Source organism: Aristolochia californica, unplaced genomic scaffold (assembly GCF_029961685.1).
Source record: "Aristolochia californica isolate CCGP_79_NKW_82.1479 unplaced genomic scaffold, dmAriCali1.0.hap1 SCAF_81, whole genome shotgun sequence".
NCBI lineage: Eukaryota > Viridiplantae > Streptophyta > Magnoliopsida > Piperales > Aristolochiaceae > Aristolochia > Aristolochia californica.
In genome coordinates this window covers 3,072-8,238 of record NW_027182281.1, presented here as the reverse complement: position 1 = coordinate 8,238, position 5,167 = coordinate 3,072, and the positions used below count along the sequence as shown (strand labels likewise).

The 5,167-nt window shown below is 50.5% G+C and overlaps 1 non-coding gene across 1 annotated transcript; it reads right to left on the bottom strand.

The window, feature by feature from the left end:
• Positions 1–4,080: 4,080 nt before the first annotated feature.
• On the bottom strand, positions 4,081–4,167 carry TRNAS-UGA (transfer RNA serine (anticodon UGA)). Its single transcript has one exon. It is a non-coding gene; the product is annotated as a tRNA-Ser (tRNA).
• Positions 4,168–5,167: the final 1,000 nt, after the last annotated feature.

Sequence of the window (5,167 nt, the reverse complement as noted above, 5' to 3'; positions counted from 1 at the left end):
AGGAACTCGCTAGGCCTTCGGAACAAAGGTGATTCTGTTCATGCTTCAGACGATCTGGCTAATTCTATATACTTCTATCTAATTATAGACTATTCTTCTATTAGAAAGGCGAACCCATAGGCCTGTTTTAGCGCGTTTCCAAAGGTAACCGGTTAGGTTGACTTTGGAAACGCTACTAAGGACCGGGTGAAGAATGAAAAACGTCCGCTAACGCCCACGGGATAAGATCTTTTTTAGATCAGCAACGAATGTCTTGTATCTATGAAGAAAGATTTCTCCCCGGGTTCAGACCCTGAATGCCATACCTTGCGGAAGGCGATTCACGAGAGAATCGCGCACAGTTCCGTTTGACCGAGATGTGAATGCCCGTGATCTGCTCGGTATAGTGATGGATTTCATGGCCGACGTCTAACCGGCACGAAGACGCCGACATGAAACGAGTTCCCCGCGGAGCATTTTCTCTTTCGTCCTCGGACTGTTCGATTCCGGCACTTGCGTTCTCATGCCCGGAACCCCCTCGCGATTGATTGGGAGAAAGAGCGAAAGCGAGAAAGATGGATTGTTATCCATCGGAAATCTATAGGAATTCCCCGGGGATTGCCTTCTAAGAGATGGCCTATCATTCTTTCATTATTCACATCCAATCCCATGCTAATAAGAAAAACGAGCGATTGCTAGTCAGCAAGTAGCTGAAAAACTGCAGAGTCCGGTGGCTGCAGAGGCCGCGATTGTAGGCTTGAGGCTTTCTACCTGATAGCAAGAGTAGCCAAAGGGCCCCTTTACACAATAGGGTGCTTTCTACCTTTAAGCAATAGTGCTGGAAGCCCGCGATAAGGTAAAGGTGCTGAATAGCCCCCTCTTACTACAAGGTGCGTAGCCTCTTTACTACAGAGAGCCGTAGGCGCCTCTTACTACTTTGTGCTCCGCCCCTTTACTACAGAGAGCCGTAGGCGCCTCTTACTACTTGGGGCTTGTGCGCTAGAGCGCGATACGGCTTCAAAGCCGTATCTTGCCTAGCTTCAAAAGGTGAGCGAGCGAGACGGCTGCCTTATCTTGCTGGCTTTTCAGTGGCTCGCTTCGCTTTTCCCGCTCGCTAGCGCACAAGCCGCCGGGCACTCTAAGAAGCAGGCTTGGGTTGCAGAAAAATCTGGTTCAGAATCTAAAAAAGAAAGGGGGTTCCTTGTCTGTCGGTCGAAGAAGGCCACAAGTGGAAGCAACCGATGCTTTGGTCATTCAGTTGACTCCTTGCTGCCAGTCCGTGCTTGCGGTCATGCTGGCAAAAGCGGGGTTTCGGCCGGTTTTACCTACTATTGGATTTGAACCAATGACTCTCGCCGTATGAAAGCGAGACTCTAACCGCTGAGTCAAGTAGGTCAAGCTGAGTCAAGTCAGATAAAATAGACCTATTAAGAGAAAGCCAACCAAAGCGCAACCAGAGTTCTCCGCGGGGCTCCGCGCTAAGAAAGAGAAAGCGTTATCGCTATACGAAATGAAGCAGCGGCTAGCACGCGGCGATCAACCACTTGGAGAACGCGGAGCCTTTCTTTCTCGGTCGTCTGTCTTAATAAGTTAAGTTGATTCCGATTCATGCGGTCGTTCTCTGCTGCATTGGTGTTTTCACTCCCCACTCTCCACCATAACAATTTGATTCCACCATATCTCAGGAGTAGTAAAAGGAAGTAGCGGGTCCGAGTAGGAAGAAATTCACTAAACTCAGAAGTAGGGGCATACATAAATGGATCAATTCATTCAACAAGATCCGTTCGGATCGAACCAGGATGAATGGGATTGGTCTGACCTCTCGCTCGGATGGTTGACTCCCGCCGACGACAGATGTCCCATGCCACGTTTCGTGAACAGCTATGCCCGAGAATGAATGAATTGTGATATAGCGCCGAATAAGCCACTGACTGTAGGAGAGGAAATAGGGGGCCCTATACCATACATCCTGCTGCCTCGGGACGACTGCACGTTACATCATAGCAGCACGACCAAATGGAGGCGGAAACCTGTGAGCGGAGCGCGGATGCGCTCGCTCAAAGCCATACTAGCGCACAAGCCGCCGGGCACTTGCTGCACAAGCCCCAAGTAGTAAGAGGCGCCTACGGCTCTCTGTAGTAAAGGGGCGGAGCACAAAGTAGTAAGAGGCGCCTACGGCTCTCTGTAGTAAAGAGGCTACGCACCTTGTAGTAAGAGGAGGCCTATTTGAGCCCGCGGGCACTTGGCGAACCAGCAGTGCCTGCTACTTTGGACGCTTATAACAATAGGGCAAGCGAGAAGCACCTATTGCGTAAAGGGGCGGAGCACAAAGTAGCAATAGGCGCTTAGGCGCTTGCCCTGTCAGGCGCTTTATAGGCACGCTTTTGCTCTATTGTGCCCTATTGTTATAAGCGCCCCTTTAAAGCGGGCACTCTCACTTTTTTGTCTGGGTCAGTCAAGCGGTTCGGGTTCTCGGTCGGTTCCCGTTCGCCTGCCTTGGCGTGGGTGGGGTGGTAAACTTAGAGGGCGCCCGCCTCCTCTGAAGACGTGTCCTCGACAACCTGGCGGTTGTTCGGTCTCAGCTTTTGAGGGCGGGAGTGCTTGGCCGCTGGGATTTCCTTTTCCTCAACCAATTCGTAACAGTCAGCCTGACTTGCTTGGCTTGGTCTAACATTTTGTTATGAACTGGCTGAATGGGTCAGATTTGAGTTCAAGTGGCACAGGACCATCGATCGACCATGGGGCGTATTCTACCCTTACCGAATTCATTCTATTGAAGCGTCACGTAAAAAGGTCCTTCCATTTCTTTTTTGTTGCATTTCTTTTGATTTTCAGTTCAAGAATTTTCTCTGTTGATTTCTGACAAAGGAAAGCCCCCCCTATACTATGCCATTTGATTGATTCAAGTTCCGTGCTGCTCGCCACTCCCCGAGGCCAAGGACGGGGTCGAACCGTCATTCCAGGATTTGCAGTCCGATACATTTCCATTATGTTACCTAGCCAAACCCGCCACCTCATGTGCCAAAGTCAAACGGTTGTTCTTCCTTCCCCGCTCCCTCTTTTTCTACATATGCGGTGGCGGGCGGAGCGCTCTATATGACCGGCGGCGGGTTACCAGAGAAGAGGGGACAACTTCTTTCTCCCTTGCCTTGCTCAATCTTCCTTTTCTGATTGAAAGTCGCAAGCAGCTGGGATGCGCGCGCTAGCGCGCGTTTTGAAGCTCGCGAAAGCCAGCGAGCGAAGCGCGGGTGCCACTATTGCTATAAGGTGCCTAAAGGGCCCCAAATAGAAAGAGGGGGGCACTGCTACGCGAAAGCCAGCGGGCGTGTGCGAGCTTTTCCCGCTCGCTGCTTCCGAAGCAGGCTGCCAGCGCATTGTATCTAACCACACTGTGGCAAATCGATACAAGTAGCTAAACTGCGAGCATCCGACATCTCCGGCCGAAGGGTTAGGCAACACTACGGCGCCTGGGTAAACATCCCGTTTACCAAACAAGACGTCGAGAGTTTCACTTAACCATTCCCCTCCAGCAGCCAAAGTGATAGCGGCTGTAGCATCCACCGCTAATGTGTGGAAGAGGGTCAGCTTTCTATGTGGATAGAGGCAACACCTTTTGCATCTTTTAAAGGATTCATATAGGTGTTGGGTCCTGAGGACCGGCCGAAGATCAAAACCTAAATGCGCCAGGGGTTGATCATCGAAGCCAGGGCAATAAGGATTCATGAATTTGAGCGCTGATGTAGCTAATTTCTCAGCCACCTTCATAGTCGATTCATTAGGGTCGTCACCTTCTACCCATATAGTGGAAGTATCCACCGTTTTCTTTGTCTGTTAAGCCTCGACTTCCTAAAGAACTAAAGAAAACTGCAATCGCAGTTTATCAACCACTCACAAGACCACCGAGATCTTCGACTTCGCTCCCACAGGTAATCCACCCGGCCCTTCAGACGAGGGGGCGGAAGATAACGAAAGGGAGACAAAGTCCTAACTAAATCATAACACTATAACCTCAACCGTCTACCCATTCCATCCATCATCTCAGTCGAGTCGATCCGATTCGTTCTTATCTATAGATAACGCAAGAGAGAACTTATGACCTCGCGGATGGAGAGGGATTCGAACCCCCGGTATTCCTATCAATACTTCGGTTTTCAAGACCGACTCTTTCAACCGCTCAGACATCCATCCCTTCGCGCTTCGCGCGCCCTATCTATCCGCGCGCTGGCAGGTGGGGGCTTATCTATGTGATTCGCTACGCTTGCTTGCGCCTATCGGCTGACTTGACTCTATTGCCTGCCGGTTAGCGACACTTTTCCGGTAGTACGAATCGCTACGCTTCGCTTGTTTCTATATGATAATATGCACTGCACCTTGGTTGCTGCGCTCCCTGCGGGTAATAGCAAGAGAGTGAAGAACGAACGATCCTCCAAACTAAAAGAGTGATTGAGTCCGACTCAAGCGAGTGAGTGAAAGGCGTGGCAAGAGAGCGAGTTCGACTCGCGAACGATCAGCAAGTGAAGGACCGATCCTTTAGCGCCAGTACTGTTGCGAGACTGTGGCGGCTCACGAGCAACATATAGACGCCGGTTGCCCATCACTCCCTCGCTCCTTTTTGAAGGCCCACCGATTGAGTTCCTCAAGAAGAACACTGAACGCCCAGCTTCGCAGAGCTGCTCTCCCCCCAGCCCAAATCATAGTGTTTAATCTGGATCTACTGTGTGTTCTGACTCTATTGGATCAAGTCAGATACTAAGCCTTCTACTACTACTATGGAGAGAAAATGCTCTATTTCAGAGATTGGACTCTCTTACTGTGATTAGTCTGGGCTGTTCCCGAGCCAGGTTCCCTGGATCCATTCTGACCTAAATGGATGAATGAAGAAGGGGGCGGGCAGATACGACGGCCACACACACCTCTTTTTAGCCGAAGAAAGCCGGATCCACTACACGGCTAGGATCAGAGAAAGATTGAGAAAGCAACCTAAATCAACCTAATTGTATTTGATTCAAAAGGCGAACAGCCCCCTATTCGTCGATCAATGAATGGATCAAAGAAGGAGGCTCTATCTATGTCATCGTATATAAGGGAAGAAGCCCGCCCCTGATCGAAGAATGAGGAAGCGCGCCCGGGTAGACTTCAAGAGCTCTTGCTCTGCGTATCCGTCCCGCGGAGTCTTGGGGGTCATAGA